The 14,071-nt window shown below is 30.2% G+C and overlaps 1 protein-coding gene and 1 long non-coding RNA gene across 7 annotated transcripts in view; one reads left to right on the top strand and one right to left on the bottom strand.

Moving 5' to 3' along the window:
• LOC108002472 (calexcitin-2) overlaps positions 1-14,071 on the bottom strand; it is a 46,420-nt gene that overhangs the window by 8,580 nt on the left and 23,769 nt on the right. The window contains exon 1 of one of the 6 annotated variants that reach the window (XM_062077508.1): positions 155-550. The exons of the other annotated variants lie outside the window; for them this stretch is intronic. The gene's annotated coding sequence lies outside the window, so the exon portion shown is untranslated. Of the gene's footprint in view, positions 1-154; positions 551-14,071 lie in introns of those variants that run through there. 6 annotated transcript variants of the gene reach the window in all.
• Positions 1-14,071, top strand: part of LOC114578108 (uncharacterized) — a 37,779-nt gene that overhangs the window by 11,544 nt on the left and 12,164 nt on the right. The gene's annotated exons all lie outside the window — the stretch shown is intronic.

Genomic DNA, 14,071 nt, shown 5'->3' with positions numbered 1-14,071 from the left:
AAATATATTTCAACGTTCGAAAACGTATATATTTTTCCATCGGCTGCGTAATTCGATAATTTTCTCAATTTTTCGAAAAAATTTTCCCTTCCTTTTGTCGGCTGATCTGCCGGTAAATAAGAAATAATAACAAATAATCAGCACTGATAACTACCTATTCGAGAGAGCCACATTCAAAGAAAGTAGATACAGCCAACATTATAATCACACGTACTATCATTACTCTCCAAGGTGAATGTTGACGTCAATCTTTAGACTGGTTAATATTGCACGGCAATCTTTTCATTTCTCGATTGTGTCAGTCAACTGGATGTACTAACGAGGCGAAACGCGAATAGAAAAATCTACTCTTTCGCGTCACTCGTGTAATTTATCAATTTTCAAATTCACTGTCGCTTCGACCGCGATCCCGCTGATAAAGTAGAATGTATACAGAGCACTCTACACGATGTAGAATGCTCTCTGCACAGTATACAGTGTATAATACACATTATCGTATAATTCGATAATAAAGTAAGTTGATCGCAAACTTGATAGGCCAGGTCTGAGAGAACTGCTGATGGTCGTTGGAGTAGTTTAATGCTAACTTTTGGTCGCATTATTGGCCGTCCAAGTGTTGCCACCCTCTCCAACGGCTTACCACGATTTCAAACTTGTTAAATTGCAGTGAATTTCCACCTGCTGATTGAGTTTGATCGTATATTGAAATAAGCTTTTGCAAAAAGTTTTTCTCCGGTATTGTGCCAATTAAAATTGGAAAGAGTTATTTATCAAATAATTTGTATTCGTTGTGGTAAGAGATAAATGGTTCGAAAACTATTCTTTGAAAATGATTGGGAGGAGATTTTGCTCGTTTAATAAAAATAAATACGTTGCTTTAGAGTTTCTCTCTTTATATCAGTTATATCACAGTGACATCGGATTCATACGGATACAAATTACTTTGCAATTATTCAAAATTTTCCAATTTTTTTTCATTTCCCATGTTTATACGTAGAGAAATTCAATTGGAAATATTATTTGATAGGCGAATATTTCTATTCAACTTATTATATCCTATATTTTTCTGCTCGATGTTAATCGATATCGTAACAAACTCTGATAAAATTTCGAAATAATAACATAACGATGAAATAATCTTGCGAAACTTGCCAACTAAAATGTGGAATGAAATTTTTTCCTTCAAGAGAAATGAATAAATAAATAAATAAAACTTTCAATTTCAGCATGGATTGTAATAAGATAGAAATAAAGCGTGCGATAAAAAGAGGAAAAAGTAAATAAATCGATAAATTATTACGTTTGAAATTCGGCATTTCGAGATAACGTAGCCAGACAATATGGGGATGCAATACAAAGATCTGAAACGAGCTCTAAGTTTATTGTTTCTGCTATGAACAATCTCCATTCACGTGAACATATACGAGACACGATTCCTATATTATAGCCTCGTTATCTGTCCCTGTCAATATATCAACCTGTCAGTATCGCTAAATATTGCACAGATTTAACGAGACATGCAATAATAATAATAATAATAATAATAATAATTTTGTTACGCAAATTTTTTTTCTCGTTTGAAAATTATGAAAGCAAAAATGTGATTAACGATTATAAAATAATGGAAAAGGTACTTTTGAAACGGAACTTGTATGCTTTAGATGATGGGAAGGGAAGTACAATTCAATTACGGCGCAAAGTTCATAATCGTTGATACATTCTTCTTCCGTTCTACGCCAAGTAAGTACGTTTACCGCAATCCTTGTGAAAATCGTATTAATACTGACTTTGTAAGTATACACAAGAATGTATAGGCAAGAGGCAAAAGTAATCTAGTTGGAAACTACTTTTACTACAAAATTCACAAACCTCTGATGAATGAAATTTTGTGGCCACATAGAACGTAATGGATTGTGCATAATATTTCAATTTTTGATATAAAATCGAAATGAAATCGATGGATGAATTGTTTTTTAATAACAGAACAATAACGTTTATTATTTGATGAATTAAACGTTGGCGAAATGATTAGAAGGTAAAGATATAGGAATATATATTATCAATTGAAAGATAAATTATCGATTATGATAAAGATAGATCTAAATATTACTTGTAGAAAATGAAACGACTATATTCTCATAATATCAATTAGATGAGTCGTCTAAGTCTGTTTTAAAATAATATATCAGATATTTATCTTAAGCATAAAATATAAGATAATTGTAATTGAATTACCAATGAGAGACATATATTGTTAAATTATTACGTAAATTAATTTATCATTTAAAACGAAAATTCTTTTACAATTATAATGCATATGGCAATTAATATAAAACTTCAGTTTAAAATTAACTTTATGATTCATTATTCAAATCTCGGAATTAAAATATTACTGGAAAGCAGGGCAAAAGTAATCCTGCTATAATTATGGCCCAAGTTAGCAGGAACTCGTAATTGTGAAATGCGAGTTTATTTTGTTATTAATTCCAATATTATCATACAGAGAATTAAATATACCGTCCTTTTATTTTAAAATGAAACCAAATGACACAATTTAATTTATAAAATTTCATATTTTAATGGTAATTATAAGTGCTTGTAATATTTTCGAAATTAAATTAAATTCATATCAAACTCTATACTTTTCTTTTGTGAAATTCTCTATCTCGAATGTTATTATATACATAAATCGGGGAATAATAAGGATAATTTAATTCTATTATATATGTTCAATACGAATCATTTAAATTAAATTAAAGAAATCACATTAAAAGATAACACATGTAAGAACTTTGACATTAAATTAAATTAAAATAAATAGATGAACGAAATACAATTATGTTAAATTATATAAATATTTGACGAATGGTTAAAAATCATATGAATTCTTATGAATTGAATAAATTGTTTAAATTGTATTATATCGTGTATTGTAAATGAAGAGAATCTGTATATTGTAATATAATAATAAGAAGAAAAATATGAGAAATATCATAACGTATCAACAATATTTTCCCTTGCATTCACAGAATTTATCTACGGAAATATCCAATTTCTGGATCATACCTGAGGGAAATATAACGAGATTTGAAAGCAGTTGTGAGAGTTTATATAGAGTTTATAGCATCGTAATAATATCGATGATGAATCGACATTTGGAAAATTTTTTTAAAATTAGAAATAAGAAATTTTTAATTTTAAAATATTCTTGAATTAGAAGAAGTCGCTAACACGAGTTAATGTACAATAATGATTGTACACAAATATCCTTTCTCATTTACATATTTAAACTCATAATCTCAATTTATAGATTTTTCATAAAAAAAAAAATATATTTCGTATAATCCTTTTCACATACAAAAGTAATAAATTCAGAAATAGTATTTGAATATTAATGCGTAAACTGTGGATGCCTTATTCCTTGTACGTAAACATTTCGTGCTATTCGTAACATGATTTGCATATCTCAAGAAATAAGATATCTCAGAGAGATAAAATCTTATCAAAGGGCCACATCTTTAAAAAGCAATAGCTTTTTTCGTTATACGTTTATTAAGAAATACGAAAAAATCGAAAGAAAAAGGATCTAAAAATATTATGAAATACTATTTGAATTGTATATGGAAAATATGTAAATGGAAAAATGTGTATAATATCGATCAAATTTTAAAAGATAATGACGCAATATGGGAATTAAAATTTATTCTAATTCGGTATCAGGATCTATTTTAGAATACAAATTGAAAAATTCAAATCTAAAAATACGAATATTCTTATTTTTAAAACAAGAAGACAATTCGGCATTTTTATAATATTTTTAAAAATCTTGATTGCTGATATTATATTATGACGATAGGAGAAATAAATTTTATTGGAAAGATTAAAAATTAGGGAAGAATACGTATAAATCTGAAAAAAAATCACGAAATGTTGTTATATATTATGATAACGGATTCGTGTAAAAAGAATTCTTCTCCGATTTATTTTATTTTAATTGTATCTAACAAGCCAACGTAACACGTGATTTATTTCTTTCATCAGACGCTTTCAGTGTTTAATTAAAATCGTATTCGATTCTGTGCGGAATGCATGGCTGATATCATTAAAATGGTCGTGTTGTCTCTTTAATCTCGTCGTGCGGAAAATTCGAAGGCACGAATCTATTAAAAAAATCGTTTCGATATATTTTTTCCATATCTATCTGAACATTTTTCCATCGCATATATTCTACGCTTGGTACTGAATTTTATCCTCAAATATCGATGAGCATTTATATTCAGATCTCAACTAATGTAACTTTAATATTCGTAATATTAAAACGTTTTTTAATATTCGTGTATTTACGAAGACTAAAGATATACAATTTTTAATAAGTATATTCCACGGTAAATTTCATAAGTAGGTATAATTAAAATTTGCGTAAAATAGCAAAGAAATGGAATGTGTATTTAATGGAACACGTTTGATACTTTTATTTAAAAATTATCGTGTAAATTCCATAAATAAATACCGATATATAATTTTTTCAAGTAACAAGTATTCATCGAGGAGAATTAAAAATTGGATAAAATTGTGTTCATTTAAAAAAGTTGTTTTTTTTTTTTTTCAAAAGCTATATTATATTTCAACTTGAATGCAATTTTTTTCATTGCTTACGTATATAAAATAAATATTTGAAAATTTATTTGTACGTTAATATTTATTGATTTTGGAATGTAATTTGATTCTGAACCTTTTAATGGCTTTTTTTTTTTTATAAAACATCATAACTCGCAATATTTGCTTTTAAAATATCACATATTGCTTAGGTATTTCTTGTGATGAAAATTAAAGCAAAAAATATGATATTCAAAATCAATTAATTTTACAATTTTTGTTAATTTCTTTTTTTGTACGAAAGTAATTAATTTTATTATTCCAAAAAATATGTTTTGTTCGTGCATTTTATTTATGTTAAATTAGAATATCATCTGCATTATATATATGACACTTTTCGTTATTATTTCACAATAATGTTTTAGAAATTAAATGTTTCATCAATTATATGATTAAAATCAATGATTCAATATATGCAATTTCATCACGAATTTTTATTTATACCAAACGATATTACATTTTGTGATAATCAAAGTTTAAATAATTCGATATCGGATAACGTACGAGTTGAAAACAACGTCAAATAAAAATTATGCATCGATACTTAATATTTCACGAATAATTATAAACAATTTTATTGAAAATAAGGCTATCAAGTTTTATAAATAACTTTAACCATAACTACAATTAAAATTTAATTAATCATAACGTTCAAACTTTCCAATTACCTGCAAGTTAAAATGAAAATTTTAAATTCATCAGTTTGTGTGATACAATATAAAATTTGTATTTACACAAAATTTCTATTTATTTTTTAATTTTTTTTTTTTATGATAATTAAAATATAAATAATTCAGCAAGTGAAGAAAGAGAAAGAGAGACAGAGGAAAAATACAAACTAAAACGTTCTTTGTTCTAAAATTTTTCAATTAAAATCACACGTAGATATATTCTTATATTTTAACAATTAAAATTTAGTTATAAATTAAAATGAATGTTTTTCTCACGACGATTAGAATATAAATAATTCAACAAATATAGAAAAGAAAAAAAACAACGAATGGAAAGTTCTCGATTAAAATCTTACAAATCTTGAGCGATCAGCCGTGATAATCGCTTGATTTATGCAGAACTTTAAATAGATGACAAATTTAATAAATACTTTATTACCCCATTTTACATCTATTTTTCCACTTTTATTAAATTATTATTTCTACTTTTTTTATAATCTTGATGTAATTTTTCGAACAACTGTCTTTAATTTCCAGGATCGGTTGAAGCGTAGATATTAGATCACAAATCTTCGTTCGCGCGAATAAATTTCTACTTTCAATTTCTTGGATGGTAATCAATTTCACCAATTTAATCTTCCAGCGAAGTAACTCGGGATGCGCAAGTTTGCTTTTTTTGAAAATCACGTGTCGATACGTAACGAACACTTGTCGAGAACTATGCAACTTCAATTGCAATTTCAATTTTCTCGGGGTATAATCGTGGTGCGTGGAAAGCGGGGAAAATTCGTTGAATTTTCGCGGAGTTACTCTTTTTTCCATTGTGTTTCGGAGTCCATGATCGTTCGAGGGACAAATGAAAAATTCGAAACTGGAAAGCCTCTTATTCCCGCTAACGTTCGCAAAGGAATGAAAGCGCAAATTAAATTGCGTCTCCGGCGGATAATAAAAAAATAAGGAAATCTAGTTAGGATCCATAATTCCCTTCTATCCTTGCCGATTATTCCAATCCTTCCCATCGTTGGAATCTTATTCGAAGAAGAAACGTTGTCGTTAATAAAATAGTTTCTCTTTCATCCTGGATCCTTCCTTTGTTCTTCAACGTCTTCTATCTCATAAACTTGGAAATGGTTTTACGAGAACTGGATTAAATAAATCCAATCCCTTATCAATTTGAACAATATACAAAATTCCAATTTATCGTTTGGAAATATTTCGTGAATCCTCTTTCTTCCCGATTTATCCTGCAAATTTTAAAAAACGATTCGGAAAAATTTTAATTTTTGCTAAATTCGGGAGAAACGATTTGAAAATTTTCACATCAAATTTTCCCGTGGGAAAAAAAGGAAGAACGGATAAACGATAAACAGAAAATTAATGCTGCAAAATTAAAATAATATCTCCTGTCCATTAGCACGTTCATTGTACATGATGCGTCCTGACCGCAAAATTTCAACGGAATCAGTGACGCGAATATTATGCACTTCTCCACTGAGATGAATTCAATTAAAGGATTGACGCGTATCACGTGTTGCGACACACGGATATCGAGCATTTATAAGATTCAGGAGGAAAGTAACTGAATTAGTTTAAAAGATTTAATAGAATGCGTTTTTATACGAAATTGAATTGGTACTCGTTTTAATTAATTCACATATCCATGCAAGCATAACAGTGCCGCCAGAACTAATAAGGTTTATACATTAATAATAATAATTAATATTTATGCAGGGAAATATGGTTTTAACGAAATAAAACGCTTTTAAAACGCTTTTAAAACACGCGTTACGTTTCAAGAAGATATTTCGTTATCAGATTGCACGGAAATCAAATTTTTTCCTTACTTAATTTTGTTTGTAAGAAAATTGAAGGTATTTTATATACGCATGCAATAACGAAATTTCGAATTATCGAGAAATGCTGCATCATTATATAACTTTCTTTTCCGATAGATTCATTACTTCGATAAAGGGAAAGAAAATCGATTAAAAAATTCTCAAACTCTGAAGCGTTGCGTTTTATAAAATTATGAAATCGCATTTATGAATAAATAACAGCCCATTAAATCGGCGTAGGAGTTTCTTCTAACTTCCTTTAAAAATCTTCCTATACTTATAATTTAAAAAACACTTTGAAAATAATAGATGGGAATAGAAATTAAAAAGAATGAAAATCCGATTACTCTAAAATTAACAATAATAATAATTACTTACTTTAAATCACTACCCCTAAATATCTCGAATCGATTTATCGGTGGCAAATTCGTTAAGGGTAATAAAGGCTGGAGAAGAAGAGAAAAGAAATAATTGCGAATGAATTTCTGCAATGTCTTTCTGCAGTGTTCATAAATATGCCAAGTGGAGATCTCATATCGTCGTTATTAAAAGAATCTGCAGACAGTGAGGCCGTGATGAAAGTTTCTCGTCAACACGTTTATGTGAATCCCGCAGTTTCATTTTCTCTTGATATAGAAAAATGGCCTAGCTCGAACCATCTACTGATCCTTTTCATAAAATTTAATACTTCAAGAGAAATCTTCGAATATATTTCCAAAAACAATATAACCCGATCCTATCGCCGATCGATTCGATCTTTCAATATCGTAACGTGATTTTATGATTAATAACGCAATTATGGAAGCATTACAGGTTTATTACGTTATAGGAAGGAGCAAATCATTACGTTTAACCTTTTCGAATTTAATCTTGGAATATGTAATATTTTCAAAGCGTTTAAAGTTTATTATTTTACACGAGGGGAGAAATGTGCAGTTAACCCTCCTTCAAATTTAATCCTTGGACTCTTAACATGTATCGTCGCGTCTATAATATCGTTTTGCGTTTCGTATTATTCGGATTGCAACGAATAAGAAGAATGAAAGAAGAGGAAACAGGAAGAAAATATATTTTATATCAGTTGTAATTCGACAGTTCGATGAAAAGGTTAAACGATTATGATCTTTTTTCGAATTTTAATTTTCCAACTAATTTTTATATATTTAACGATGGATCGAGGATGCATGGAATTTGTGTTCCGTTAAATATTACTTGTTCTTCCGCGCGTTAAAAATTCTTTTTCCGTGCATTGCGGAATTAAATAAACATTTTCGTAGCGGTTAATTCCTGACGGAAGAAATCTCGTCGGCTATAAAAGAATTGTTTACAGAATCCGCTTGTGATATTGGCAGCTGACAGTTACAAAATAGGAAGGTGGTGAAACTGTGCAATTACTAGCTTCCGGACAAGCTATTAACAGCTAATGATGTGATGTTTTAGAAAGGCAAGAGTTGTATGTGCGTGGAAGAGGTATTTAAAAATTTACAATTGAAGTAAATTGTTGGTTGATTTATAATCAATTCTCTCCTTTCCTTTGCTTTCCTTTTCGAAAAATCTATCTATCTATCCATCTATTATAAAAATAAAATTTCCTCCGATCCAATCTTAAAATATTTAATTAACCCTCCAGAGATTAATTAATTCCTTCCGCGGCATCAAATATTAATCTCAAATTAATGGTTTCTTAAAAGAAATCTAATCATTGGAATCTAAAAGGCAAAATTTCTTCAAAAAAGAATCGTGCAAAAATGCAGATGGAGAACAGGCGCGGTCGTTTGAGAAAAGCGGCATAAAATGAAAATGTGGGAATAAAAATCTCGAACGAGGTACGCGTATCCGTCGTATACCCCCTGAGCGTAGCCACTTTCGACAGGCATTTTTCGTTTCGCGGAATGGCATTACCTCTCATTGAGGGTATTAAAGCGTTGCAGGAATAGCGATTGGCCTTAAATGGAGCGAGAGAGAGAGAGAGAGCGTGCGCGTGTATTCGAATGATCGTCGGTGTGCGCAAACGGAGCCGGAAGTTTCATTTGAATCGTGCCGGTGTTTATCGGTCACCAGCCGAGTTGGCAACGATCGTGAATAAAGTGCACGTGCTCCTTGGCTCCGAGTTAAGAAGCTTACTAAATTATGGCCGCGTGATTCGCGGCGTTTATCCGGGGCTGCTGTGTCACGACGACATCGCGAAACGTCGAAGGATAACTGCAAATCCGCGGATCTCCCTCTCTCTTTTCAACCAGCCAGCCAGCCGACAGCTGCACGAGATTTACGCGCAAACGAGGGCTAACGATTTCGCCCCTCTCGCCTCCCACCGTGAGAAACCCCCTCCCCTGCTAAACGCCTTGCCCCCCTCCATCCTTCTTCTATTCGTAGCCGAGAGTAAGAAGGGGAGCTCTCGTTTATTCTCTCGGCCTCGATCATCGGTTGCGTGTTTTTTCTCCCGATTTTTATGCCGATCTTCATTCCGAGGCTCTCCAGGATCGCTCTCGATTCTCGTTTTTTGTCTTTTTTGCGGCAGGAAGGGTTTTTGGATCTCTGTTTTGTTTTGTAGATCCTTTTGGAATTGTGGTATATTTTCTTTCGAAACGAAGATAGAATTTCATCGTTATCTATTACGTGTGGAAATAGAGTTAAGAGAATTATTTAAACAATTTTAAGAGAAATTTGATATATTTAATGGAGATTTTAACGGGAGTTTCTTTCGTTGAAAAAAAGGGGTAATTTAGCATCAGGAATGGAATTCAAAAAATGTAAATTCGTAGTGAGGAAGAAAGTAGAAGAGTCCCTCGATGCGCGTAACAATGTCGGATTTATGATATTTCTATTCACTCTTCAATTTACATTTACACGAGAGCATTCATAAATATAACGATAGTTGAGCACGAGTCGGAAACATTGTGGAAAAGAAAGTTGTATTTCGTGAATAGGGTGAAAGGACGAAGATGGTGTTGAAAGTTTTCTCTTAACAGATTATAACTTTGAACGGAAAATAAAGAAATATTATAAAGAATATCTAAAGTCATTTTTTTATAGTACCTTCCTCTCTTTAAAACGATTTATATATCAGAATATTTTTATATATCATATATATGTATTTCATTTTCTTTTTCCCTTTGAATGTAAATTACCAGCAATTTATATCATTTTCGTAGAAAAGTAAAAGTAAAAGGCACTCGTAATGAATTCAGATAGATAAATGGTCCAACTATGCGAGAAGAATTTTTATACAGTCTCTTGACATTGAAATATATTTTTTATCTACGTTTAATATTTTTATCAAATGTAATTTAAATATAGAATAGTGATATAAAGTTATTGTAAATTGATTTTAGGAATAACGATGCTTTAACTATTTTTTGCTAATGTTAAACGAGATTAATTTAAAATCATAAATCTCGAAATTACGTATTATTGTGAAAAAAGGGGGGAACCACGAGTCGAATTAGAAAAATATTGCATAATAAATTCATATTTCACAACAAATAAGAGCAAAGTTGTGATCTGGCATTAGAAAATACACGAATGAATTCAAGATCAATGTCACAGAGATTTCTATTTTAAAGAAAACTTATTTTCTTCTAGTAAAATTAATTCCAACAGATTTCGTTATAATTTAAAAGCGATTAATTAAAAAATTGAATTATTATTTCTTATACAAGGAAGCTTCATTTGCGTGTACAACTCGTAGACATTAAAAATCGTGTATACTCTTTTTACGTTTTCTTAAACCTACGACACGAACGTATTCATTACATGCTAGAAATATGTATATATATATTACGATGCCTTTCTCACTAAATCGCTCGATGAAACACGCTACCAAGTACTTTTAATTTCCCGCCAGGAATACTTAATTTAATGGATCCAGATTTCATTTTTACCAGGTCATCTGATAAAAAAAGATTAATGCCTGAATCTTACGTTATAACTGATATATCATTAATAAATGTACTAAAATAAGAGTGCATTAGGAAAAGTGCAAAGTGGTTAGTCACGTTTCGTTCTCGAACGGTATTTAAATTCTTGAATATACACAAAATGAATTATTATAATTCCACTCTCAGTGACGAAAATTTTTCCTATTCCCTTTTTTTTTTTTTTGGCTTATTTTTGCTTTTGAAAGATATTATTTATTTAAAAGATTCGTTTAAATATTAACATTTTAAATCTGCTAAATATTTATATATTCCGTTTTTAATTGAAAATCTCTTTTATTAAATTTAGATATAACAAAAGTTGAGAATTGACTTTTAACTAGTCCGTTGTGTTACGATCAATGATGTAAAATACGAGTTTCAGAATTTTTTCTATCAACCAAATCGACGATCTACATTTGCCGTATACGATCTGGAAAAATTAAAACTTTCAGAATTAATTTTCCCTCGACGAGATATCGGTTTCCTCTGTTTCGCTATTGTTTCTGATGGAAAAATACTTTATATCAGATAAAATCTCTTTACACTCGTCAGCATTGAACTTATTAATTTGTACAACTAACGTTTTGCTTTTCCTCTTTACAAAATAATAACGAAACGTTTAAGTTACAATTACTTTTCTATTTTGTACGCACTTTGCACATTCAATATTCTCGTTTATTTCTCAATTTTATATCTCAAAAAGTGGAATTACTATTTCAAACGAATTCAGAATTTTTTACTGAAATTAAGAGCATTGAGCGACTTCTTAGAGATTATATTTCTTGGAATAATTTGATATCCTTGAGAAATTTTAAGGTATCCATAATTTTGAGATATCAAACCTGTGGGAAAGTTTAGATTTCTATCCTCTTGGAATAGAATGTAGTTATATAGTTTTGGAATTTGCTGCATGCAAACAGGAGATGGCTTACCGTTATTGCTTGATTGTACAGATTGCAGAAGGGAGATTCTATTTTCCCAACTAGGTATGTTAATCTGCTATATCCTGTTCCGAATCTTGTCTGCTTGCCCTTTTCTGGATGTATTATCGTCTGGAAGTATATTTGATTAAGAAATCTCGCTCTTCTTTCACGAAGAGCCCTCGTTGCCCGAAAATTTCTTGATGCAACTTTGTCGAATTACTTGGGGGAAATAAATTAATACAGCGAAACTCGATTAAAAGACGATTTGAAAGAGTGACATTTTAACAAAAGGATAATCGATAATTAGTAAACGCGTTTTCGACTGGTTGTTGTCGATGCTAGAAATTATCTAATTACCAAGAAATTAACCAGTCAGGTTGAGGAGAGTGGCGCAAATCAAGTACGGCTGCTTTATTTAATTATCTCGCTTAACTACACTTCGTCCTCGCCGCTCTGCATTCGATACACTTTCAATTTAATGTTTGCAATCTAACTTTTCGAAACCTTGCGCTTACCACCGCGAAAGGAAAATCGTTAACAAGCGGATTAATTTAATTATCCAGCCGGAACATTGTTCCAACCAAGTATATACGATTTGCAAAAATATTTCTAACGAATATTTCGAATGTATTATTAAAATTGTATAAAAATTTCTAATTAAGTAGATGTGAATCCTTGTCCTGCTTTCGTTAACATTGTCGTTTCAAGTAAATACAAATTTTTGTTCCTAAAAATCTAGCAAATGGAGAAATTCGAAAGGAGGGAAACATATTTTTATTTAAATATTATTTAGGGGAAAAAATTAGAGTTGAATCGTCTCTGCGAAAATGGAATAATTTGTGATAGATTTAAAGAGGGATAAAATTTAACTTTCGTTTTTCTCCAAGAAAAAGAATAACCTTTCCTTCATCGTGAAGCTAAACTTAATTGAACAACCGGTTCAAATTACATCGAACGACTCGATAAAGTTTGTATACCGTCGAGACGACACGTTCGTTGCACCACCTCCAATTTTCTAATTTTCTTCCGTTCCTGTTTCTACTCTGGATATCCAGGTATTATCACTTAGCAGCCGTTATATTTCGAAAATATCGGAAAAACGAAATTTCCACACAGATGACTCTTAATTTGCGCATCGAATTTTATTGCGAATACTTCCTTTTGCTGCCTTTTTCTTTATCTATCATTGGTCTAGAAACTATTTTATTAAGATTATATTATTTTATCGTTAATATTAATTTTTATTAAAGTAGAAACTTGATTTATTTAGAGTATCTCACTGTGTTAATTTGTGCGAATTACATTTGTTTCGTGAGAAGAAAAGATCTTTTAAATCAGTTTAAAAACATTTTTAACAATGGTGTATCAAGTGCTTTTACTTTTTTGTATTATATATTTTATTCGATACTTTTCCAATAAATGACGCTTTCTTCGTTGAAAAGTTTATTCTTATCATACAAACACGAAGCATATAGCGAAATCCATTGAAGTGAATTTTGGGCAAATGCACACGTATATTTAAAACCGATTTCCAGAGAAGGAAAGTCCGATGTGAAAAAGATTCTAAACATTCGATTTATTTTTCGATAAAACTCATTCTTGTCGGAATATTTATTCCGCTGAATGCAAGATTATCAAAAGAAGAATCCGAACTGAATTTTTTGAAGATTGAAAAACAATTATAAATAATGAATTCTACATTTACGAATGATGTATTAATTTAATTCAAGAATGATAAGAACCACGAATGATTCATGCTAATTTTACCGATTATTCGATGGAATAAAATGCTCTTAGCTATGTGAAATCCATTGCTGCACATAATCCACACGTTCTTCCTTCCACTATCAGTTTCTTGGTAATTTATTCAAAGGCACGCTTACAAAATTATCGTTGTTGTTCGTGTCTGGGTGGAACAATGCAATAATAAAAATTATATACAGCAGGAAATCGGTATCGTTCGAATCAACGGTATTGAATTCTTCTTTTTCTTTCTTTCTTTTTTTTTTTCTATCATGTTTATCTACTGTTAATTTTACGACGTTATTATTATTATTATTAAATCTATT

This window comes from Apis cerana, linkage group LG7 (genome assembly GCF_029169275.1).
Source record: "Apis cerana isolate GH-2021 linkage group LG7, AcerK_1.0, whole genome shotgun sequence".
NCBI classification, from domain to species: Eukaryota; Metazoa; Arthropoda; class Insecta; order Hymenoptera; family Apidae; genus Apis; species Apis cerana.
This window is presented reverse-complemented; position numbering and strand designations above follow the sequence as displayed.